Here is a 27541-nt window from a genome sequence, read left to right as displayed (position 1 = left end):
GTTCACTTTTTCACTTTTTTGTCAGTGCATATGTGTTAGTTATGGTTATTTTGAATTGTATATACCTTTTGTGTATCTAATTATTAAATCTGTTCTTTCTCCACCTTGGATCTCTCTTAATTCTGCCCTTCCCTCGATTGAATCGTGTATTGATTGGTCCCTTTATTCATTTTCCCTGTTGAGACATTGTTTTTTGTTATTTAGTCTCCTGTTGAAGTCACAGGGCCAAAGGACTTCACCATCTGCTGAATTGCTGAATTGCTGGAAAGTGTTGTTTCCAGTACACATGGGAAAATCTGCAGTCTCGACACCGCCGACGCCGCCGAATCCAGCTCGACATCGTGAGTAACGGCTCCAGTGTCCCGAGCCTTCGACGCCGGCCGCCGGGCCCGATCGACGCCAGCCGCAACGCCAGTGAGCAGTGGGTATCGGCCCCGGCTCCAAGTGACCCCGTCTCGACACCGGTATCGACGCCAGTGAGGAGTGAGTATCGGCTCCAGCTCCAAGCGACCCCGTCCCGACGCCGCTGCTGATCGCATCGACTCGACGCCCTCCTCGACGCCGTGAGCGCTGCTCCGGCCCGACATCCCTCGACGCCGCTGCGGATCGACCCGAATCCAAAGCACGATCGACGCCGACATCTCGACGCCGACATCTCGACGCCGTGGATCATCATTTTCTTCATTCCCGAAGGTACTGTGTTTGTGGGGTCTGTTGCAACTCCAGGCTCGACGTAGCACTCCTCGCGGTTGACGCCGAACCTTGGGAATATAGTAGACTCGACGTCGTGTGACTCCTGTGGGGGTTACATTGTTGCCAAAGAACTGTGCTCAGAAGAATACTTAATTTTGTTGCTAAAGAACTATTTGCCAAGAAGAAACCTTACTTGAACTATCATTTTTCCTTCCAAAGAGTATTTATTAAGACTGTGGTATATTTTTGTCGTTATTTGGTCTTGTGCTAAGCCTTATATAAAAATACTATTTCTATAATAACTTCTGTGTCGTGTCCATCTGTAGTGTATTCACTTTATTACTGTATGTGGTCATAAATGCTTAACACACTGCCTCTGAGATAAGCCTGTCTGCTCTGCCAAGCTACCAAGGGGGTAGCAGGGGTTATCTGAGTGTGTAATCCCCTTTCCCTGACTAGAGTTGGTTGGTCCCTATTTGTCAGAAGTGTATACCTCTGCCAACTAGAGACGGCCGGTTCTAACAATGGTTTTTATGATCACTGTCCAAAGAAGTATCTTTCTTTATTACCATATTTACGGTATCTTCTTTCTTTAATTCCAAAGTATGCATTTTTGTCAGACTCTTCAACTACCTTAGCAATGGAAATGGCTTCAAGTAAGCGTGTGGTTCTGCATTGAATGAGTAATGAAAATCCGTAAATGAGCACTTAATGTCACTTGTATAAGTTTATACGGAGATCACCATGTAAATAAGCAATGAATAGCAAAAGGCAGAATGGAGAATGAATAAATATAATAATACGTAGGTGTGCAGATCACCGTGATCTGCCAGGAAGGTTTGCAGATCACCATGTAAGTATTGTAGAAATGCGGTCAGTAGAACACCTAATGCATCGTGAAACTTGATCTGCCAGGAAGGTGTGCAGATCACTGTGTAAGTATTGTAGAAATGCGGTCAGTAGAACACTTAATGCAGCTTGAAACGTGATCTGCCTGGAAGGTGTGCAGATCACCGTGTAAGTATTGTAGAAATGCGGTAAATAGAACGCTAAATGCAGCTTGAAACATGCCGGCTGAAGACCAGATGAAAGGTAACAGCGTAACAAATGTAGCGGGCCAAGGAAAAGAAATTGACACAAAATGGCCGCACGTTAAGTGTTGACGTCAGCAACGTCACTGAAGGTAAGACCAGTCCAAAAAGGTGTCGCGTTAGCTTGTACGTGCTGATGCCACCAGGAACAAAAGGCAAGCACAGAGGGTGACGTTGACAATGCTAAGCAACATGTTGTGCGAAGAAGGAGGGTGCGAGCACGAAACGGCTCAAGAGCGATTAGAAAACCACAGAAAAGTATAAAAATGAACAGGACCTTTATAAGGGGAATAGCGAAGAAAAAGTTGTGCCTGAATGACTGGAGCTCACAGGAAAGGAGGCAAGGAGGATTGCCTTGAACATCAGATGCTGCACAGGAGACGCGTGAATTCCTTCCCCACTGGCGAAGAGCTGGAGCAGGCAATCGTCGCCAAAATGTTGAGGTTCAAATGGAAGAGGCGGACAGGTAAGTATAAGTAAGATGAATTTATTGATGCTCTTTGTCCAGACAGGGATCCCAGCCTGCTGTCCGCATCAACCGCCTCTCCGAGAATGCCCTGCCTCCGTGGAATGCAAAGAGAGAATTCCACAGCGAACACGCCATCCTCACGAGACGCAGCGAGAAGGACAAGTAGACTTACAACACACAACAACAGTTGTTTGTTAATTTAAATACCTTAAAAACTACTAATACTTGCTTCCAGAGCCATACTTATAGATGTAGAGGGCCAGGCAAAATCTGAATTGTCACACCTGGAGAAGTGTGATGCATAGTAGTTCTGTTAGTACTGTAATTGGCAGCACTGGCAGGGGGAATGGGAGATGCAAGCTGTAGTAGCCTACTGACAAGGGCCCTGGCACCTATTTTTTCACACATTAAGCACTGCTCATCTTTCCTCTAGTCTCAGAAGGAGCTAAGATCAAGCTCAACTAACAATTATAGTATCTTGACATCTTCTCTGGCCCCAGCATCCAAAAGTAAAGACAATTTCCTTTCCCCTCACCCTTCACACTTGATACACACAAGCTTGAACTATTCCCTACTCCATCAGTGTACAGGATCTTGATTTTTTTCCTCCCCAACTAATAATTTGAACTCGCCACTTCTTTCAAACTGTCAACACCTATTGAAACAACAGTGTGCAAACTCCACTGCTTCACTCCACACCGATAATATTAGGCTTTATGCAATAAAAACAATGCATTATAAATTAAAGGTTTGTGTTATTAACAAACGAATGTGAACAATGGCTTAAATGACTGGTCGCTAATGAAAGAAGTGGACATGGGCATCTCTGCATTATGCGAATGGGTACCGATTGCAGTTGCAGTTAAAGACCTAATAATTCATCATTATGCTGTCGTGCATTTGCAATAGTACATGTGTTTATTCGTGTATGTGGATGGTGCAAGATTTAGAAGTGTAGAATTTTTACATAATGAGCTAGGGAGCAGGCCTCTTTTTCTGATTATTGAAAAATGCTAGCTTACAACTTTTACAAGAAACTAAGGGCGACAGATTGTCTATTTGGTGACTGGCTGATCTGCTTAATTAACCATTCACCAGCCATCCGAGTCAACTTCCCTGTTCAGAATCCTTTAGTCCCAGTTGGAATATTGATGGCTGAGGATTGAGCCTAAGAAGTGCATCATGTAAACAATCCTAGCTTCAGTGCTCCTGCTCAGAAGTGACATTGTGATAAATAGTGTTATCTTCAAAATGTTGTGGTTGATTCTCTCAACCTTAGAATGTACTGATCACAGGCATAACACATTCGCTTTGTACGAAAGTGAGTAAGGCACTGCGAGCATATATGTTAACAAAATGTTAGATCTCAACATATGCACTGGTGTAACAATTGCATTTGCTAATTTATCTTTGAATACCTCTAACATTAATCACCTTTCGTTTAAGATTATTTTGGAAATTTAGGTTGGTGCCTTCAGATGATGCTGTGTGTGTGTGTGTGTGTGTGCCACTGGAATCAAGCTATCCTGGCTGATGAGGGGTGAAACCCCGTATCCGGTCCTAGGATGCTTGTTTCCGGTCCAGGGAGGACCTGGCTTGGCAGTTCGGGCTGGACTGTTCCCATGAGGCACAGGGTCAAGACTGATTTGCATATGGCCAGGTCTAAACTGGGGTGGCATGGTGAGCAAAAGAATGATGGATTTAACCCAGATCTCTTGACTAGGGGTGAATGTTTTGATTTGTTCTACATTCCGTCCATCAATTGTGTGTCTTTTGGTGGAGGGGGGTGGTGGTGTGTGTGTGTACGTGCATGCGTGCGTGCGTGCGTGTGTGTGTGTGTGCACGCGTGAGCGTTTTCCTGTTTGGCTGCATATATCCCCAATTTTGTGAACTATTTGTTTACAAACTACCTCAAGTGCATGGGAGCTGATATACGGCTGGCTGGACTTCTTTAAAAATAAATTGCAACAGAAAACCCCAGTCAGCTACACAGAATGTGTCACACTCATTAGCCTTTACCGAGCTGAAGAATTGTTGCCTCATACCGTTATATAAAAGCTGCATTCGTTTTGTATCCATTTGTTGAAAACAGTAAAGCAAACTTCGAACAGCTGTTCTTCTTTGCTTAAGCATTTTATCAGAAACATGTACCAAGTGTAGGTGGGCTGAAAGAACACAAGAACATGCCAGGAGGTGGGATTGGAAACCTGAGGAGCTGGTGTGAAATAACAGTGAAAGTATAAATAAAACCACTGGTGTGACCCTGTTAAACAATGGAAACCACAAACCAGCGAGTGGAATAACGACGAACTGCTTTCCTTTCTTGCCTCCAGAAAAGTCTGCAAATGGAATCCGGTGAGAGTTCCATCTGAGGGTGAGGCATAGAGAGAGCCTCTCTTTCATCTCTGAAGATGTCTTTAGGGCACAGCTACACGGAGCAGTCTCTAATGTAGGCCTCACTGCATTCAAGGGCATGTGCATGCATCCATCACTCCTGCATGCATCCTCCAACCTTCTCTTAAAAATAACCAGTAACTCTCAGCATCAGTCAAATTTAAACATTGATTGTTTAGAAAACTGACATGTTTCCAAATTGGCATCTTTTCCAGCAGTCTGCAAACTACAAGGTTCGTGGGTGAAGTGTTTTGACAGAAAAATCTAACGTTTTCCATAGTTGCTGCTTCTTTTTCATTTATCTCACAATTTCCCAAAGGAAACGAGGCTTAGAGCTTGGAATTGAGGTGGAATTGGGATGCACTTTCATTTCTGTTATTTGCACATCACGGCCCAGATTCTGAACACTCTCATGCATATGCAACAGTGTCAGTACCTGTGAACTTTATGACAGTGCCTAGAGTATTTGATTTTTACCTGGCGTTCCAAAATTAACATCCATGGGGCATATTTACAAGGGCTTTATCTCCGCTTTTTTGGCTTACAAAGCCAAAGAAGCGGAGATAAAACCAGCGCTCTATTTACAAGCGGGTGCTAACATGCATAATCGCATGTTAGCACCCTTTTTCCCAACGCCTCACTTTGCATCTCCAATGAGATGCAAAGTGGGCGTTACTGGGCGTACCCAAGATAGACTACCTTGCAAATATCGCTGATGTTTACATCGCGATATTTACAAGGCCGCCCACATGATTTTAGCACACATTAGATTTTGGCGAAAACCTAACGTCTGCTAAAATCCTGACTTAGCCATCCCTAACATAGGGGATGGATTATGCTGGGTCGTATCAGCAAGGTCATCGCCCTTATGCAGGGAACATCGCTGGAAAACCAGCGATGTTCCCTGCAAAAGGGCGATAAGCTCGCTATCTCTGGAATTTTTATCACCCTGGAGTAACACATTGTTAATAACGCGCTACCAGGGCGATAAATACCAGAGATAGCCTGCGATAATATAATTATCGCTAAGCACGGCCAGCGATAATTATCGCTGGCCGTTGTTAATATGCCCCCAAATCTTTTATAAAACACCTAAACCACGTACTTTCAAGGCCCTGGCTCTGTCTGGTGTGGTAGAAGCTATGGGGCAGAGTATAGACAGGTTTGCATCTTTTTGGGCACCTCTTCCATTCGACAATAGCTTGAACACCTCTTCCACTCAACAATAACTTGAGCACCTCTTCCACTCAACAATAACTTGAGCACCTCTTCCACTCAACAATAGCTTGAGCACCTCTTCCACTCAGGAACTTTCTTTCAAAGGATGGAGCAAACGTTCCTGGACAGACCTTAGACTTTCCTGTAAGGATAGATCTGGAAATTGTATTGTATTGTATTGGCACTTGTATAGCGCATGGCTACCCGGAGGCATCCCAGCGCTGAAATCAAGTTAAATCATTGTTCCAGTCCCATCTGAAGATGGGCAATGAGCAGATGTCATAGAATGCTAAATATAATTCCAGATTTAGTGGGGAGTCAATGAAGAAAGTGCAGATTGGGTCAAATGTGTTGGTGTATGGTTAATATGCGCCAGGTCTAGCTGCATAATTGTGAATCTTCTGTAGCAGACTAACCAGTTTTTCGGTGGCACAATAAACAGACTACTACAGTAGTCAGATCAGATAACACTTTATTTTGGCAGTAAAACACAGCCATAAAAGCACAATACAAATATTAGAAATGTCATTATAATATTTACAGTCCGCAATCGTAAACAAATGAGCAAGCAAAAATTACACAATAAGACAAACAGAATAAAAGTATTCAGAACGACCAATAGCCCCAGAAAGCCAGGATTAGGAGAGCATGTCCTGAGAGTCAACACCCCAGGTGGACCCATCAGAAGGGGGCCACACTAGCAGTGTTTAAAGAAAAGTGAGCTTACTGCTTCAGTGTTTAAAAACCATGTGTGTTCTTTAGGTGACAGTACACTTTAACAAGCATTGGAAATGCAATAGATCTCGCATTTGCTTAAGTTAGAGCTATAGGCGTTGTAAATGGCATTGTAAATGAAAATGTCTTTTATCCATGTGTTATGGAGTGCATGTGGTGTGTAGTGAAATGCTGCAAGTAAAAGATCCAGTCCGGGTGGGCGGTGCCAAAAGGAGACAGGGCGGTAACAAACAAGCCTTATTTTCAATCGAAGGCCAGCGTTTTGCATAAATGGTTACACCAGCCAATGGGAATGATGTGCGGGCCTTTAAGTCCCCTTCTCAAAGCCTATCGATGACAATATGCCTTGCAGAGCGAGGAGGGCAAAGCCATGAGGCCTTAAATCTCCGTACAACTAATGAACATGCTCTGAAACGACCAAAGGAAAGAGGGCAGAACTGTAAAATATCACAGACATGTTTTAAGTACTGACTGGGTCCCCAAAACACATTTGAAATGAAATACCATGAAGATTAACCCTTCGCTGTTAAGCTCTTCCCAAAGTATAACGTCCAAAACTTGGCCTACTTGGGAAACGTCATCTGTTACAGGGGAACAACCACCACGATTGCCCAGTGGGTGTGTGTGCCTGCTACAGAGGTGAGTTTGTAATCTGAAGAACACAGGGCACAATCCTGACAATTTACTCTGCCTTTCTTTTTTTCCCAGTAAATAAAAGGAGTACCACTGAGCTGGTAAAATGTCATGACAAAGTCTTTGTGGGGGTCCCTCAGAGCAGCTGCTCTGCTGCAAAGTTGCATTACTGTCCCATTAAAAATATTACAGCCTTGCCGCAAAGTTGCATTACTGTCCCATTAAAAATATTACAGCCTTGCCGCAAAGTTGCAGCATGGGTGGACTTAACGGACATCGGCACTGGCGAGAATATTGATGCCGATTCATAAAAGGTACAGCAGGACAAGTGATAAGGCTCATTAGTGCCCTTCAAAAACATGTCAAACGCTGTTTAGGGTTGCCGGCATCATCATACTGAACAAATTGCTGTGCCTCTGCTCTGACCATCAGCCTGCTGTCTATTAAAGCTATGGTGTTTGAAAGGGAAATTTCCCTTCTTTTTCAAACAGCAGAATGTGAAAAGTGCTACGCACCCCCATATCGGCACTTAGCGACGGTTAAGTTCCTTGAGGTGCTCAATGCCATTTAAAGTTTCTCAGTAATTGAATTTCAGCAAATTTGTTTCAAGTTCCAGTTTTTGTGTATACATTTACATTCCAAATCAGACAAAAACAAAAATGCATACATAAGCACGATTGAAAAATGTACTTGATACCTGCAATGCTATTAAAAAAGTGAGTAGCCTGTGGCACTCCGAAAGAGCATGTCTTATTACACCCCGGCATGTTTACCGTCAGACGTGCAACAAAAGATGCGTAGACCTGCCATAAGTTTATTGCAGGACTGGAAGGGAGAGGTGAGTGGAAAGAAGGAAGCCCATGTGTTTACTTGATGGTGCATATGCAGAGCGAGCACGCATGCGCTTTATTTACCTTACAAACACAGGCACGGTCCATACAACACACCGAGGCAGGCATACATATATGTTCAAGTAAACAAACATGTTGCTTTAATGGATTAAAGAGGCGTGTATTTATTTTTTGGGGAACCTCGTAGTAGACTACCATAATGTTTCCATATAGTTCAGCTTTACCAGAGAGGGTCTCGATGTACCGGATGGTAGGAAGTTAAACAAGCAGAAGTGAGCGGAGGGGCAGGTGCGCTGTTGAAACAACGTTGAGGGGTGAGGGAGAGTAAGCAACGATGACATAAGAAGAAGTAGGAAAGTTTTAAATTTAAGTGTGGTGCCTGTGTACCTCAAAGTTTAACGCCGTGCACATAGCTGCCAAGGTTTCAGATTGCTATGTGTGACATAGCAAGTCAGTCACGGGCCGCTCTGCCTGGTGCGCAGTGCGTTGGCCAAAGTAACACATTAAGAACTTACTTAATGAACTAGAGTTCAGACTGTTGTCTCTGCGTCCTCCTGGTCCGTCCGGCGGCCGCACCATGAGCCACACAGGGACCCATGGCCGCACACCTGCAGCACAGTACGGTGCACTAAAAGCACCCGGCCTACCTGTAAGCCGTGATGTTGACTTATGTTGAGCTTGCCTGAGGCAAGGACACGCTTCATGGTGGCAACAGGAGGGGAGTGGGGAATTTTCAACTTGGAAAGCATGAGGAGGAGAGGGAGGGGCTAAAGACAACATAAACAACAGGCGAAACGGTTAAACCTAAAGACCTAGAAACGAACAAATGCTGCTACAGAGTGTAGGAAAGTTTAGCTGTTGCAGATGCAGCAGTGCCTTAGCACATCTTCTAATACCACAAGCTCTAATCAGAGGGACCAGAAACCTTTTGGAGTAAACCATGTAGTACTTGCAAAAGAAGATGAAATGAAACAGACTCTGAGTGGAAGACTCATCGCAAGGGCAGAGTAACACATTACTAGAGTCAAATTGACCCAGAGGAAAGCTTAAATGCCACCTCACAATATGAACCCTAAACCTGGTTGACAAGACTCTGCCCCAGGTGGTATCCACCCATGACAAATATGGCTCTGTATTGGATTGGTTTGCAAATTAGCATAATCCCTTATAGAGATTTAGGGTAATTCACCTTCCTCTATAAACTGCCTTTCCCTGGTTTGAAACGCATTTCTCGCCATGGTTAGGTCAGCCTTAAATGTAGTCGAAGGGGAAGAAAATTCCGGTCTCCCCAGGTCAGACATTTCATGCTTGTTGTATTGCAACCAGGGAATGGCCAAGCCTCTATCACAAGCAAGACAATCCATGATCACCTTCCTATTCAAACCTGCATTGTGGGTTTGCCCAGATGGTACATCATAGTGCCTGGGGGGGGGGGAGAGGGGGGGGGGGTCAGTTTAATATTCTCTTTAACAACCCCACACCAAGCTCTTGATGAACAATATGGGTAGCACAGGCCGGGGGTACACCCACGAGACGAAGCAGAACCTCTTTCTCTTCAGTCTGTAAAGCGGAGCTGTTGGAATATATCCTACGGTAGTGAATTTGGGAGCTTATAATGGCATTTAAAATGGTAGCCTCACCAGCTCAAATAGCAGCAGCAGTGTTTTCTCAGGGCAATGACTTCTCCATATTCCAGTGTAACAAAATACCCAGTTTTTGACTGTAATGCCTTATATATGTTGGTTACCACTTACAAATGGCGTAGCACATTTGGCTAGTTTGTTGGTCATGCAATGCTTTCCAGTAGCATTTCTGCCTGCACATGAGCATGTCAGGCTTTCTTTTGGAATAAGAGGTGGGTTATGTGCATTGCATAACAGCAGTGCCTAATTTGGGAAAGAGTAAGTGCTGAGGTCTAAATAGTTGTTCAGAAGTCCGCTTCCCATGCTCTATACTGTTGGAGCTGCCAACTACCAAAATTGTGTACTCTTTATTCCACCTTCTGCCTCTTTCATTCACCACCACCCTGCTCCCAGCCCTTTTATCTTACCTTTAGAGTCTGATTTAGAGTTTGTGGTATTGATACTCCATCACAACCATGCGGCTGATTACAAGCGCATTACATCCCGATGCACTTGTACTAAGGTGGAAGGGTTCTCCTTTTAGCCATCCGCCAAACTCGACATCAAACTATCATCAATCTAACTATGAAATGTCAACATACACTTGCAGCACAGTCACAGTCTAGCGAGAAAATACATCAAAATGATATATGAATTATAAACATGAATCTGTGCTCCATCAAGAGAATGTCTACATGTTCCTCGGAAAGAGCTATTTACTTCTCTCTCCTAAAAATGTTTTGCTTTATGAGGTTTGATGTCTCTGTATAAGCAAATCGCCCAATCTATTTCCCCCCACAGTCACTTTGCAGTGGTAGATTGTCCTCAAAGGATAGTTTTCTTGCCATTGCTAAAAAATACCTTCTGAGGTTATTCAAACAGCACTGTCCCTGGCCTAAAACAACAGTAGTAAATTATCATGCCTCAAATGAGACTACATTCTCGAAATTCAATAATTACATTTATTGATCCCACGAACATTAGCCCAGCTGAAATTATCAATCTCAAAACTGGTGCGCTTTATGTTTCATTTGCTCCATTTGAGTAGAATATGTAATGAATATAGAGCGATTCTTTAATTCAACTTTATTTTCATTCTGTGAAAAGAAAATTTGCAATTATAAATACAATTAATTTTCTGCAATGCATTTTGCGCTAGCGGTCATTTTACTGTTTCCATTACATTACATTAAGAAATTGAATAAATTGGAACCTCTTGTGATGGTTTAGATTGTAGGCCTTATATAATTGAACTTGTGACTGTTCAAAGTGAGGCCGCTAGCGATGTTATATCAGAATCTGTGTGACACCCTTAACCGAGAAGATGGCAGCTTCTCAAGAACCTTAGATTCCAATTATGATGCACTGTTCTTTCTCTCTGTAACGTTTTAACATGCATGCCCTGGGCATGAACATAGAACGCTCATAAATTAATGAACTACGATAACCAAAATCTGCATACCATTTAGCACTGAGATGTTCAGCTTTGCTAACCTTTTGAAACTGAATGACTCTTTGGTCTGCCTCACCTAACTCCCTCACAAATGTAGCAATACAGGGCTAGACCTCTTTAGAATTTGCATCATGTGCGTTCTCTAATCTCCTTCAATATGAAACACTTTTCAGGCAGACATCTTTATATATATATTATTCATTTTTTTTTACACAAAGTCGTCACTTTCCATGACTCCACGTACGGCGAATTCGACTCCATAGACACCGAGCTTCGCAGGTTAGATGTTTTGTAAATGTAATTTTTCTTCATTTTATTAAATCCATTACAAGAATCAATGTGACATTATCTCCCGCTCAGGCCTATATATTATACCTTCTTGCCCTCCAGCTCCCTTGTACTGCCATCGCCATCCATCTCAATTAGCTGGTGCCCATATTTTAATGGATTTTAATCTATGCCAAGTTGGTTGCTCGAGTGCATGCATGTGCGAGATCAATTATACAATGTATAATGTTTTTTCGTATAAACATAAAAAAAACAAGATGACTGCAAAGCGTGTACATTCACACAACAGTAATGCAGGCATTTCGAGAAGTACTGCAGACGTCTCGAGAAGAAATAAAGAAACAGAAAAACGTCAGAAGATCACACCAACTACAAGAATGCCATGATGGAATGCCACCAAGGCATCAGAACCACCAAAAGGACCTTCATCCCAAACAAGATCCTCGCCAACTCCAGCAATTCCAAGGAACTCTTCAGTATCATCCCAGAATTCAACAAATCCCCCAGCCAAACCACGGACATCACCCCCTCCCAGGACCTCTGTGACAAGCTCAGATCCTACTTCCATCTGAAAATCAAGGACCTCTGCGATCACTTGGGCACACAGACACCCGATTCCGAAACCACCTCCCTCTCCAGCAACGCTAACCAGCCCACCATCTCCTCTTGGACCTCAATCACCACCGAAGACACCACTTCGACCATCAAAGGCATCCACTCAGGGGCCCCCACTAACCCCTGCCCGCTGCACATCTACCACAGAGCCGCCACCGCCATTGCTCCAGAACTACGACTCACCATCAACACCACTTTCAAGACTGGCATCTTTCCAGGCGACTGGAAACGCACAGAAGTCAGACCCCTGCTCAAGAAGCCCTCAGCAGACCCCACAGACCTCAAGAACTACCGACCCATCTCCCTCCTCCCCTTCGTGGCAGAAGTCTCAGAGAAGATCGTCAATGCCCAGCTAACAACATTCATCAAAGAGAACTCCATCTTCGACCCATCCCAAACCGGATTCCGCAGCAACCACAGCACCAAGACCGCTCTACTTGTCGCCAGAGATGACATTGGTACCCTCTTTGACCAAGGACACACCGCAACACTGATTCTACTCGACCTTTCTGCTGCGTTTGACACCGTCTCCCACGACACACTCATGGCCAGACTCCACAATGCTGGAATACAGGGAACAGCCCTTGACTGGATCCGCTCCTTCCTCACCTGCAGAACCCAAAGAATCAGGCTACCACCCTTCCTCTCCGAACCCACAGAAATCAACTGCGGAGTACCCCAGGGATCATCGCTCAGCTCCAAGCTCTTCAACATCTCATGACCCCCTCACCCCCATTGTCAGACAGCACGGACTCAGCATAGTATCGTACGCCAGCGACACCCCACTCATCCTCTCCCTCACCAAGGACCTTGCCACCACCAGACTCAACTTCCATGAAGGAATGAAGTATGTTGCATCCTGGATGAGCAGCAGCTACCTGAAGCTCAACTCGTAGAAGACAGAGGTCCTCGTCCTCGGACCCTCGCTCTCTGCTTGGGACAACAGCTGGTGGCCTACCACCCTCGGAAGTCCTCCCACCCCCATGGACCATGCACTAAACCTCGGCATCATATTCCATTCCTCCCTCTCCATGACCCGCTAGGTCAACGCCATCGCCTCCAGCTGTTTCAACACCCACCGCATCCTCTGAAAGACCTTCAAATGGATCCCCCCTGAATCAAGGAAAACCATCACCCACGCTCTCATAACCAGCAGACTGGACTACGGAAAAGTCCTCTACCCTGGGATCAACAAATCTCTGCTCCACAAACTCCACACCATACAGAACGCCGCAGCCAGATTTGTCCTCGGCATCCCTAAACACGAACATATCACCCAACACCTGCGCATCTTCCCCAGGCTCCCCATCAAGAAGACAGCCACTTTCAAGATACTCACCCACGCCTACAAATGCCTCCACAACACCGGACCCCAATACCTCAACAAAAGAATCTCCTTTCACGTGCCCGAGAGAATCCTCTGTTCCGCTGACCTCGCCAAAACCCTGCACATCCACTGAGCCAGAGCAGGTGGACGGGCCTTTTCCTACATCGCTGCCAATACTTGGTACGAGCTCCCGATTGACATCAGAAGTGCCCCCTCCCTGAACATCTTCAGGAAGATGCTCAAGACCTGGCTCTTCAACTAAACTGAGCTGCTCTAACCCCACTACCCCCCAGCGCCTTGAGACCCTCATGGGTGAGTAGCACGCTTACAAACCCTCTGATTGATTGATTGATTGATTTATGAACACAGTCCACTGTGGGTCTATTTCAATCAAGTAGGCACCCCTCTCACACTAGTCTGGGAAATCAATAGACAATGTGTTACTAAAGCAGCTTAGTGGTCAGTTCTCACTTGGGTTTTATATTTTAAACAACACTCAAATAGGGAGCATTTCTGTTGCAGTCATATAGTCTCCTCCAATACGTATGCAAATGATAGTACAACTAATATAAAAAAAATGCAGATCATGCAGTGTGTAAGTGAGTGCATAAATACATAGAATATATACAAAATAAACCACTGATTCTCCATGGTTCATGACAAGGTTTTTTTTAACATACTAGTGCATGCAATATAGCACAATATGGATTACAAATAATCTGGGTCCCACGCGAGATATATATGTCGACATTTCAGCCCTTATGAGTGAAAGGGACTCCTAAGGACCAAGTTGTCTGGCTTAGTATCATTAAGTAGTACAATGTTTTATGTATCAACAGAATCGAGTGCATGCAACAACAACTGTTTGGATGTCTACATGAATCACAACAACGTATTGTGCATTACATCTACTATTTCAAAAGCACTTTCCTCTTGTGACATCCAGGTTAAGAGACTCACTTTAATCAGCAGTTTCCGAGATATCTTGTAACTTGCTGATTAGCTGTTACAGTTTCACCACTCTCTATGCAGAACAAGCCGACCGGCTACATGAGGCATTGTTTGCAGGCACCGTAGATGAATGATGATCATCGTCCGTAGATTATATAATTTGGAGCAATACCGGTCATCTTGTTCTGCATAGATAGTGGTGATGCTGTCACAGGTAATAATCAAATCTGAGTTTTTTTTGTATACACACCCCAAGTGAGAAATAGCCACTGGGTTTCTTGAGTGATACACTGACTGTTGGTTTCCCTGGCCTAGTGTGAGAGGGGTGCCTACTTAATAGTAAGAGACCCGCATTGGACTCTGCTCATATAGCTAATACTGACCTTGGTCGCTGTGGGTACATAGGGCTGTCCTTCTTACACAATGCACACAACAGTATTGATATGAGAAGGTTAGAACTTAGACTGAGCAGGTGACATTTGGGAATAAATACCTGGATATGGTTCAAGAAGGTACGAAAAGATAATATATTTACCTTGGGGTAGGCAGATTCCAGCATATGAGTATGCATCAATGTTTAGAAAGTAATGCACCACAAAACACATTATTTCGTATCTTGGAACTAAAACATCTGCCCCTCTAACAATAATTTAGCAAGCAGAACATAAATATTGGACATAGTTTTTGTGAATTATCTTCTTGTGAGGAATATTTATTACTGAAAATGGATGGGAGAAGCTCAGTAATATACATAGATTACATTAGATGGTTTCAGCAATGTATTTTTTAATGTTAAAGGATCCAACAACAAGGCTGAACATACATTTTACCTAACTATGGATATGGCTGCTCAACTACAGGTAACTCTCTAAATCTGTGGTTCTTATTCTTTTGACTTCTGTGGACCCCAGTTAATCATTACAGGAATCCAGGAACCCAAACTGAATCATCATTGCAATATGGAGGCCCTTGTATCATTACTGAAAGCCAGGGACCCTGGCCTAAACTATGTGGATTATGTGAACTGCAAAACAATACAGAAAACGAGAAACTAGCATTCATCAACATACACAAATGATTAAATATTTGACTTAATTCACAAACAAATTTTAAAAACAAAAATTTCTATTTTAATGGGAAGGTTATAGCTTTTTAAAATTCAATTGGGGCCATCCCGTATCTATACTATATTCTTTTGATGTAGTTGCACTGCTTACACGAATCAATCTGAGGATATTAACTTAATTTTTAGCCTCCAATTTCAGACTGATTTGCATTTACAGAATTTTTAAACATTTTTTTAAATTTGCTTCATTATTGATATAGAATTGATTATTTTGCTACGATTATTTAATTTTCAAGACAGCTGCGGAGCCCCTGAGTAAGCGTTGCAGATCACCAGGGGTCCCCGGACCACAGGATAAGAACCTCTGCTCTGAAAGAATAATGGGGTTTTTGACAGATAAAGGATTACAATAGAATCTAACAATGTACCTTCATTGAATAGACATGAACCATGTGCATTTTTGTACCATAGTACCAGCCTACATGAACCACCGCCTGCTCTTCCACCAACCAACCAGAAATCTCTTCTCAGGTTTGACTGACAAGGTGTGGATAGAGCACAAACCGAGTCAGAGATCCAGTCTGCGAACCTGGACACATTTTCCTCCAGATCCCCTACAAGGGCCGGCCGCAAGGGTGCCAAAGAGCTGCTAAGCTGCCCAGAGTCCATTTTCCTAGAAGTCGGGGGGCGATGGCAGCTAGCCGGTCATGAGGGACGCTTAACATCCCATGTTGTCTGCATCTTAATATTCAGAAAATTTGCACACAGAAGTGTATTATCATTATTTGTAATTTAAATAAATAAATAAAACCACTTACCTTGCGCTCAATGCAGAGAGCAAGGTAAGTGGTTTTATTTATTTAATTATTTTATTTTCCCCATCCCGTCATCAGGCAACTTTCCCCCCTGCCCCACCCCACCGCTCTTACCTGCACCGGCTGTGCCTGCTTAGAGATGACTATCACAACACTTTGACGGGACCTAGAAACTAGTGAAGAAGCATGACTTCATTTAAAATGTTGCAGAATTTCATGCCAATGTCCCTGGAGAAGTATAGGTGGAAATTCCTTTTCAGAATTCATATTTAATTAACAAATCAACATGGTCTCCCACCACACACTCATCGGAAGACTGACTCTACAACATCAGCATCCAAGGACCGTCCCACAACTGGATAGGTTCCTTCCTCACACGAAGTACTCAGAGAGTCAGGCTACTGTCCTAGACATCGGAATCCAAGAACCTGATCTGTGGAGTTCCTAAGGGCTCATCTGTCAGCCCCCAATGTTCAACACCTATAAATGACCACCCAGCAACATCATCAGATTCGAAGGCATAATCATCATTGCCAACGTCGATGACACACAGCTCACCCTGTCCCGAAACTGCATGATCAAGATAGCAGAATGGATAAGATCCCACTGCCTCAAACTCAACTCTGGTAAAACATCTTCTGAGACTCAAGCTGGTGGCCACCAGAGCTAGGAACCACAATAAAACCCACCGACAATGCCAGAAACATGGGAATCATCCTGGATGATAAACTCAACATGACAGCTCAAGTCAATTCAGTCAGTACCTCCTGCTTCCACATTCTATGCATGCTACGCAAGCTCTTCAAAGGACTTCCACAGTACAGGTAAACAAGCACTCATCACTAGTAGACTTGAAAACGTCAACACAGTCTAAGCTGGGATCTCCAAGCAGCACCTACGCAAACTCCAGACCATCCAGAATGCCGCAGCAAGTCTATTCTTCAACTTCCCAAATCTCTCCACATTTCAGAAAGCTCCACTGGCTCCCCGTACACAACACACATAAAATTCGAACTCCTTGTGCACACAAGCATAGCACTGCACAACATTGGACCAGCATACCTAAACAACAGCATACACTTTCACCAGCTGAGCAGACACCTACGCTCAGCCACATTCCCCACATCCGCAAAAGCAGAACTGGATGTCACTCATTCTCCTACATCGCACGCAAAACCTGGATCGACTTCTCTCAAGACATCAGAGCCTCCTCACTGCTTCTTGAATTCTGCAAGCAGCTGAAGACCTGGTTTTTCGACTAATCCTGCAGGGTCTAGCACTTACACCTTACCCTCATCGGTAATTAGTGCGCTGCACAAATCCACCTAGTATAACATAGTAAATGAATGGGTTAAAGTTCATTCTGTCATAAATATTGATTTTTAATCAGTGTTTTCTATACCTATACAAAGTCACTCATCATAAAAGGACAGAGTGCATCAACTCCAGATAAAACAGATGGTGAAATTAGAGAAGAACTCTACATAAACATATGACTGATATTACAATATAGTGTACAGAAATCGACAATGTACTAGTTTCTTTTTCAAGGCAACATCTTTTGAAATGGCATTCTCATTTAAATACTAACATTTTCACTGCTATATGTTTGCTCCGTTTTGCAATCAACTGGGGTGAATTTTAACGCTGATCTTCTTAGATGTCAATGAGTTTGTTGACACAAGCAAAACGTGGTCAGGAGAGGTGTGTAGAAGTGAAAGGATTGGCAAGAGCCGGGAATGTCGGGTGTAGACTTTTCCGCTAAAGTCAGTTGCTCACTAGTTACTAAGCACCCGTGGCACTGGAGAGCCAGTAAAAAGATGTAAAACTGGACATATCTTTTGAACAAAACAAGTGATAGACTGTCAAGTTCTGAAACTACTGTAAGATGAGCTTTAAGTGAATGTTTTACATAGCAAATTAGCAAAGATGCGTTGACACGTCAACATGGTGCCCTCTACAGTGTATCAATCTGTTGGGGAAAAATGGATAGATAAATGGACACATTATGTAGTTATTCAATATTCAGTACAAGTCTTGAGGCTTGATCTTTGAAAAAGCATTGGAATCTGTGGTGTTCTATTGTGACAGATACTGTAACAATTGTGAATTAAGCACATGTATTTTGATGGGTAAGATGCTTACTCAAGGAGTAAAGATGCCTTGATGAAGTGACTCCAGAGAGACACATGCTCTTGTAATGCACCAACAAGGTTATCAGATTAATCCATGTAATTTCTAAAGGGGATCAGTATCTATAAACATAGTTTAATTTGCCATGGTTTAAATGCACAAGGTCTACTGAAAGTAGATCCTTGTGCACTTCCTCTATTGACAGAATGCTGAGATGAATCATAATTTCGGTGCCCAGTTTTATGCATTTATGTTTTGATATTTCCATCGTTATTTATACATATTTTTCTCATTGTGCTGAAATGTATACATATTTAGCTTGGGGCAGCCACTGAAAAAGTAGAGTTGAATCTAATATATTTAAAGGATAAACACACATTCCATCTGCAATGTTGTTGGGGTTTAAGTGTGCGGAGCCACCAAATATAATAAAATAATACAGCCATTTGAAATTATTGGTATGATAGTACAAGTGTATAATTTCTAAATGGTACTAGAGGACTCTGTAAATCTCCCCCAGATACAACTCTACCCCACAATGCCACCACCAAGTCGAATGACCATCATCAGTAAAAAGCAGATCTCTATATAAGCTGCTCGATTCCAATTCACAAAGGGATTCTCTACAAACTACGGGGCATATTTACAAGCCTCTTGCGCCACTTTTGCGCTAAAAGTGACGCAACAGTGGCGCAAGGGGCTTGTAAATCTGCCCCTTCGTCGTTTAAGTCCAGAATTGTAACAACCCAATTTGAAATGTATGCTGTGGCAGGATAAACTTCAGAGCCACAAAAACCCTCCATGTACATCATCTGGGTTTCAATCATTCCAATGACTGAGACCAACACACTGGAATTGTCTTCCTGATGATGACCTCTGAGCCTCCCACATCATTCAAAACTGCTGTCAATGAACAACTCTGACTACAAAATTGCTACTGTAAATATTTCTATTTTATTATTGATAAATGCAGGAGCTGCCCTTCATCAACCAGTGCCTCAGCTCTGCATCCACCCAAAACTCCTAATGCCCTACCGACTGAAATACTCTTGATTTGTGCAGCATTTATGTTTTTTAAATGCTTTGTTGTTTGCTGCAACTAACTACGAAGTAAAACAGGGGTGTACATCCCAGGTTGATCAAACTTCATTGTCATATCGTGTTCATGTTTTTTAATTCACTATCCTGTCAATATGCACTGCTTGCAGCTTGGTGGACATAACTAAAAGCATGGAGAGACAAAAAATCATATAGTGGCGAATCACACAACAATTTTGACTGGTGCTATTTTGACTTCCTGGTAGGTTGGTAAGGCAATGCTTGGTGCAAACATCTTTAATGGCCATACTATACAAGCATTATTCTATAAGTGGTAATGTATGACAAGAATAATTCTGCATATTTGTTGTGTGGCATTTTGTTGTGTTAGGGATGTGTTCTGTTTTTTTGTGCAGCTGTGTTTTTGTACTGCATTACACAATATGTGTTGATATGTAATACTGTGATTGCGGTGCTGTGTTCTGTTTCAACTGTTTACATTGCTTGTGCTCTGTTCTATATGTTTTAATTGTGTTTTTATTTTGCCATGTGTTAGTTATATTGAAATATTCCGTTTTTACTCTAGATATTTTTTATAAATGCTGCCAAATTTCACACAACAGCAGACCATGCCTGTAAGATCCTCTGACAAGCAACCATGTAATTCTGTTTAAGGTGATAAAATGGTACTGCACCATCTCTTTATCAATTTAAGACCCCAGTCAGGTCAAAATTGTGGCAGGGATTTTGGGTCAGATCCCAAAGATTTTTAACTGGCTTTGTTTACTAGCCTTGGTGATAAGTAAGGTGCTTGGTGCAAACATCTTTTACCACTGTCTTATGAAAACAGGATTTTGGAGTTGGTAATGTGTGACAAAATGTGTGTGTGTAGTTGTGATGTGGCAGTATATTGTGGTGGTGATGTTTTTTATTTTGATTTGTGCTGCATTACTGAAATATAATGTTGTGTTTTGCTTTATTTATTCTATTGCATTCACATTTTGACTGCTCTGACATATTTTGATTCTGTAGCTATGTTGCATTGCCTATGTCACTGGTATGTTGTTGTTTACTACAGTTGTCAACAATCACTTCTACATTTCCAACCAAATGCAACAAACACCTTTATGATACCATGATCAGCACCCAATTACCACTGTCTAAGATGGTAAAATAACATTACTCCACCTCTATTGCTATTTAAGACCAGTCAGCTCAGGCGTGTAACACAGTCCGCTGCAGCCCCTGTGATGCAGGGAGCCCTCAACCATTCAGGGGCGCCTTCAGCCCTTCAGGTGAAACCCCTTCAGTCCTAGGCCAAGCAATATCTGTGTACTATGGGAGACTCAGGGACCCCGCTTCACATTCTGCAGGGGGTGCCATCGGGGGCCAGTCATTTTACTTTACGCCACTGAGTCAGCTAAAAACGGTAGCAAAAAGTTTCATAAATTAACAATTCCAATGCTAAATTTGTGTGATACCACCCCTACTCCCTGCTAATTTACATTTTTTAATTGATAGGGATCCTGCACTTATCTATAAAACCAATACAAACAGAAAAACTCGTGCCTTAATTATAACCATATCTATCAAGGCTGCTGCAGGCAATGTGAGTGGTCGGGGTACACTCTCAGCACCGTTGCCATCTTTACTACAGACTCAGTTTTGAATGATGTGGGAGGCTCAGAGGTGCATCTAAGCTGGTATATCTACAATGTGAAACATTGTCAAACCTGTCAGATGTCTTACATCATTTATTCATATACATATGAATATGAAAAATTACAATCAGCATATGAAGGATTTAACCCTTTCCATGCTCATGACGGAACCACTCCGTCATGAGCCACGGGTGCCGTGTGCTCATGACGGAGTGGTTCCGTCATGCTGCGGCCGTTGGCGGCCGCTCCACCCATGCGGCGCTAATTCCCCGCCTGTGCGGGCGATTAGCGCAGTGGCCGGAGACGTGACGGAACCACTCCGTCATGAGCACAGCTCACCCGTGGCTCCTGACGGAGTGGTTCCGTCACGAGCACAGCGCCACCGCAACTGCCCCCAAACCCCCCCAGCACCACGGCGGAATTCCTGCCGTGGCGAAGGGGTTAAATTACTTTTGGCGGAGTCTAATTGCACACGAGATTGTTACTTTATAATTTAATGTTACATAGCACGTAGGTCGAAAACTGAGACAATACAAAACAAATTGCATTGCAGTGTAGCTAGGGTAATGTGTCTCGTTTAAAATGCCTTGCTCCTTCAAGACTAACTAAAACACAAGAAGAAGTTAATGGAACATTTTGGGCAGAACAAAGCGTGAAGACATTAAAAACATAAATAAGACCTGCTTTCTTGGATCCTACAAAGGTTATGTTTTCTAGCTATAAGGTGCCTTCGATTCTGCCAGTAACGCAGCTTTGCATATACAAACTCCCTCCAGTATTTGCTGAGTCATTACTCCTTCTTTTACACACTACCATACCTGCATTCTTGCACCCGTATACTGTGTCAAAATTGCGTGACACCCTTTACGGTGCAGGAGTTCCCACTTTCGTTCGTGCCATATCGCAATGCCAATGAATACCACGGGACATTATACCACTGTAACACGACACAGCTGGGGCCGTGAGAAGCGCCAGCTGCGCTTTGTCCTTTCTGTTTTCCATTCCGAGCCTGCCCAGACTGTGAGACTTTCCCAGACTGTGCTCCTCACAGACGCTACACTAAGGCTTTGCAACAGGCCTGCGAGCTACAGGCTTTGTCTGGTAGAGAGCAGGTCACCTATTCAATAAAGAAGTCGACACCTTAGGGGGCCGATGTGGTATTATCACAGCTGTGAATCTTCCCCAGTAATTGGATTTAACACCTCTGCCTGTTAACATCTGTCCAGAGTTCACTGGCAAGCAAAACAGGCTCATCAGGGCACAGCAGTGCTCTACAGCGGGAATAACGATGAAGATGGGCATCCAACAGGTGGGCAGATGCCAGGGCACGGGGAAGAAGCACATGTTTCATTTGGCAAACAAAAATAGGTATTGCTGAAAGAATATCCGAGCAGGGGTGGGGTGGAATTTATAGCTGTTACACCAACGTAGATAGACAATTAGGTGATGTTGTCAAATATACTTTCCGACCCGTGCATTTATGGATTTTGTGGTACAACATAAAGCGCATAGCAATTAATAAAATAAGCGCCTTGTGATCCGGTATTGTTTGTCGCGGTGCTGTAAAAAATATAGACCTCGTTATCACCCACACTTGCTAACAGATTCAGAACAGTGATAGGCAAGGTCATCCTGACGCGCGTGCGCGAACACACGCACGCGCGCGCTCAAGACACCTCCCGCCCTCAAACTAATTTATTTTATGATGGATTATGGCTAATCTCTTGGACTATGCTAATAGGGATTTGTACTGAAACAGTGAGTTTGGGTGATGAGCTAATTATCACAGTATGTGCCACGAAGGTAGGGGCATATTAACAAGGGCCTTATCTCCTCTTTTTTGGCTTTAAAAGCCAAAAAAACGGAGATAAAATTATCGCCCTATCTACAAGGGGATGCTAACATGCATTAGCGCATGTTAGCACCCATTTTCCCGATGCCTCACTTCGCAATGGGATGCAAAGTGGGCGTCACTGGGCGTTCCCCTGATGGACTACCTTGTAAATGATCGCTACATACACATCGAGATATTTACACGGTGGCCCTCGGGATTTTAGCAGATGTTAGTTTTTGGCGAAAACACGGTTTTCGCTAAAAACTAAGGTCTGCTAAAATCCTGACTTAGCTATACTTACCATTGGGGGTGGATTATGCTGATACGACCACAGGGTCGTATCAGCAAGGTTATCGCCATTTTCCATGGAACATCGCTGGTAAACCAGTGTTGTTCCATGGAAAACAGCGATATCCCCTCTATCACTGGAATTTTTATCGCCTCGGTGATACGCGTTGTTAACACGCTAACCGGGCGAAAAAATCCAGCGATAGATGGCGATAAATAAAAAAGCGCTAATCGCGCTTTGCGATATTTATCGCCGTCTATTGCTAATATGCCCCATAGAGTCTTGCCACTATAAGGTAAAGTCGAAGACACAGGGTCGCAGACAGTTTATGCCTAAAATCAAAGCAAGATTGAAAACATTGGAAAAAGTTCTACCCGGTCGCATGCAGCCGCCTGCTATTTGCACCCCCACCACGGATTTAGGGTGGGACCACAAAGATAATTTCCTTTAATCTTGTGTGTCCAGTTTCTGAAGACTTCTTGATGAGATATTTTACATTTATTGTGGCATGCCTCCTTGGGAAAGCAGAAACGCTCAAACTGAAAAAAGCGGTTACCCTTCATGTATTACTACCACGGAGTGAGCTTACAGAAAGCACTTTGGATCGGCTTCTACGCGGAATCATTTTGAGTGAAACGCACAATGTCACTGCCCGTCAGCTCGGAGCAGCAAGAACATTCATGCAGATGAAATGGACGCTTCAGGCAGAAAATGGGTAGACACCACCGTCCAGAAAAGATCTCTGACACAGAATGTGCTTCTGTTTTTAAATTACGTGAAAATGCCAATCATAAAAGGCAATGTTTGAAACCCTGCTGCGATACTGAAGTGTGACGGTCAAAGTTTGTGGTTCAAGGGGATTTCGTTGTCTCCGCTCGTTCTTTTGTCAGAATAGCAAGCTAAAGGATTCGTATGCATCCTGTACACATACTCGACCTTCCTCTGTGATTTTCTCATCCACTATGGTGTGGGGTTTCCGCCTTTTCTTCAGAAATTAACAATGCCTATAAAAGCAAAAACATTGTGAGAAGACGCGGCTGGAATTTAAGGCCTCTATGCGGTAATTTGGAGGGGGTGTCTAAAAAGTCACACCTTTCTGTCACGGAATCCATGCAGAGGCAAGAACAATCAATTATTTCTGGAACGGTTTGTGATATTAGAAAACAGGCATTACTGGCTTTGTTCTGGCGTTTCTCTTCACAGCATGATTTCCTGCATTAAGCCAGTGCTCCATGCTGCTGATGAAAAGCCATCCACATGTCGGCAGCGAGCAGCCCTGCCTCTCTCTGTCATGAGGGTTTGAAAGCGAAATTAGAAACAAATACAGATAGGGTTCCTGTGGAACTGGAGAAACAGTTCTGCAATGGTTCAGAATTTTGGGCAGGACATATCAAAGGGTGTTAGAAATGGGGTTCTCTAGTTGGCAGAGGTAGGTACCCTGTCCAAGTAGGGACCCTTGCTTCCAGTCAGGGTAAGTGGGATACACACACTAGATAACCCCTGCTCACCCGCTTGGCAGCCTGGCACCAGCAGACAGGCTTATCCCAAAGGCAATGTTTAAAGTACTTGTACTCAAAACACACAGCAACACAGTGATAACCCAACATATGGACACCACACCAGTTCAGAAAAATAAAGTATCTTCATCCGAACTCAACAAGAGCAAAACATCAAAAATCCAGCATACATGTATTAGAATATGACTAAAAAATGATTATAGCAAAAATAGAACTTGTAGAAAACAAATAGCTCCACCTGGAGCTATTACAATGTCGCAACAGCAATAAATCCAAAGACCATCACCGACAGCTAGGTGTGCGGCGCCGCTTACGGAGTCACACGGACCCCCAAACACACAGTATCTTGGAAAAGTCTATGATGATGCACAGCGTCGTGGAGGCGAGGCGTTGGTGAGGAGGTCGAGGCCAGCTCCTTGGCTGCCACGGGGCAGGCGAGGTTTCGTGTCCGCGAGTAGGCAATGTGTCGAAACCAGGACAAGTGAAGTCAGTTGTGTCAGCAGTGAGCTTTCGGTTCCGGTGAGGCGATGCGAAGTCGGCAAGTTTGTGGTCTCCCCCTCGGTGGTTATCAGAGCCGCGATAACTTAGATACAGGTGCTGGTGGTGACAATGTCGGTGCGAGCGCTGGCGTCGGGAAGGACGATAACTGCAGGCATCGGCAGGCGTCGAAGAGTGTCGGAGCTGCGGTGCAGGCAGGGTGGTGCATCATGTGCTTCACGAGCGGTGCCCCTGGCCTCGGTGCAGGTCGATGCATCATGATGATGTTGCTGACGGCTTTGGAGTTTGCTTTTCTTGGTTGTTTTAGGTTTCTTCCAGCTCCCAACAGCAGGAACAATCGCCAGAGGTCCAAAACTAGAACAGGCACCTCCTGGCAGGTCAAAACTCCCAGCAATGGAGTTCAGGGGAGCCGGTGGTGAAGACTTTGTTTCCCTAAGACTTCACAACAGGAGGCCAGGACAGAAAAGCCCTTGGAGAATCTTCTTCAAGCAGGTTCTTGGCAAATTCCAGTCTTTGTCCTTTCCTTGGCAGAAGCAGCAACTGCAGGCCAACCCAACACAGCACACAGCAAAGGGAAAGTACTCCTCCTCACAGCTCTCCAGCTCTTCTCCTTGGCAAAGGTTCCTCTTGAGTGCAGAAGTGATCTATAGTTCTGGGATTTAAGGTCCATTACTTTTACCCCATGTTGTCTTTGTTCTCTTGTGGCCAGGGTCTCTGAGCCGAGTCCAAACCAGTTCTGACCTCTCGGGTGCAGCATGACCACAGGAGAAGAAGACATCATTATGTAAGGGAGACAGGCCCTATTCGGGTGCAAGGGCAACTCCTCCCACTACTCTGAATGCAGCCAAGGTCTATTCAGCTCAGCTCTGAGTCATCCAGGACAGGCAGGGAACACCTCAATCCCCCCAGTGGCTGTCTACAGTGAAGGCACATCCCCAGCCCCTGCCACTCCAAAACCAAACAGTCAATACACAAACCAGCAGTGGCACACAGAATTGTGTTAGAAATGGGGGTCTCTAGTTGGCAATGGCACCTTTGTCCATGTAGGGACCCTTTCTCCTAGTCAGGGTAAGGTGGATACACATCTAAAATAACTCCTGCTCACTCCATTGGTGGGTTGGCATGAGCAGACAGGCGTATCTGAGAGGCAGTCTGTAAACCATTTGTGTACACATACAGTAATACAGTGAAAACACTACAAATGGACACCACACCAGTTTAGAAAAATAAGTAATCTTTATCTAAACCAAACAAGACCAAAACGACAAAAATCCGCAATACAGTAATCAAAATATGACTTTTATAAGGTAGAAATAGTTCTGTCCATAGTAAACTATATTTGCAACACATTCAACACAAAGTAACTTAGATGTGCCACAATCACAAACAGAAACTGCCACAGGGAAGGTGATGCGTTGGTTCCTTATGCCCAGGGAAGGTGATGCATTGGTTCCTTACTTCAGGGAAGGTGATGCGTCAGTTCGTTACTGTGCGGCAAGGTGATGCGTCGGTTTCTTACTGTGCGGGGAGGTGATACATCGGTTTCTTAATGCGGCCCAGCGCCCTAGTAGATTTAGTGTCCTGGTGCGATGCGTGAGGATCAGGCATGCGGCAGTTCTCGATGCGGCAGCAATAACTGCGCTGAATTGGTTTCTCCAGCCACGGTCCCACGATGCATTGATTCTTACAGCCGCACAGAAGGGCCTGCATCTGAATCGGTTCAGTGACCTCAGACTTTGGAGATTGGTGCACAGAATTCAGTGTGTGGTTTATTTTTCCAGCCGCTGGCAGGCACTGCGCCGGTTTCTTCGGTGATGCATCAGAAGCAGGTATAGATGCATCGCTCTTCTCATAGTTGCATTACTTTTCCAGCTCCCGAGAGCAGTAACAACCTCCAGAGGCCCAACACAGTCACAGGTCAGAACACCCAGCAGGGAAGTTCAGGGAAGCTGGTGGTGAAGTCCCTGAGACTTCAAAACAGGAGGCAAGCTCTACTTCAAGCCCCTGGAGATCTTCCTCAAGGGGGAGACACAGCACACAGCAAAGTATTTATCCTCTCCTCGGCAGAAACAACCACTGTAGCCCAACCCCAGACAGCACACAGCAAAGGGGCAGTACCTCTCCTTCGGTTTTACCAGCTCTTCTCCTTGGCAGTGGTTCATCTTGAATTCCAGAAGTAATCTAAAAGTCTGGGCCCCAATTTTTATATCACAAATTCCATTGTTCTCTGGTAGTAGAGAATCTCTTAGCCCAGCCAAAACCTGTTCTGTCCTCTCTGGTGCAGCTTCCTGGCAGGAGGTGGCGACAGCATTGTCCAAGGCAGACCAGGCCCATTCAGGTGTGAAAGAAA

General features: G+C 44.1%; 1 protein-coding gene across 3 annotated transcripts in view; it reads right to left on the bottom strand.

Annotated features, from left to right (window-relative positions):
• Positions 1 to 27541, bottom strand: part of PLCB1 (phospholipase C beta 1) — a 2173917-nt gene that overhangs the window by 1308978 nt on the left and 837398 nt on the right. The gene's annotated exons all lie outside the window — the stretch shown is intronic.

The sequence above is a fragment of the Triturus cristatus genome, chromosome 6 (genome assembly GCF_964204655.1).
Source record: "Triturus cristatus chromosome 6, aTriCri1.1, whole genome shotgun sequence".
NCBI classification, from domain to species: domain Eukaryota; kingdom Metazoa; phylum Chordata; class Amphibia; order Caudata; family Salamandridae; genus Triturus; species Triturus cristatus.
The sequence above is the reverse complement of the archived record's forward strand: the minus strand, read 5'-3'. Positions and strand labels throughout refer to the sequence as shown.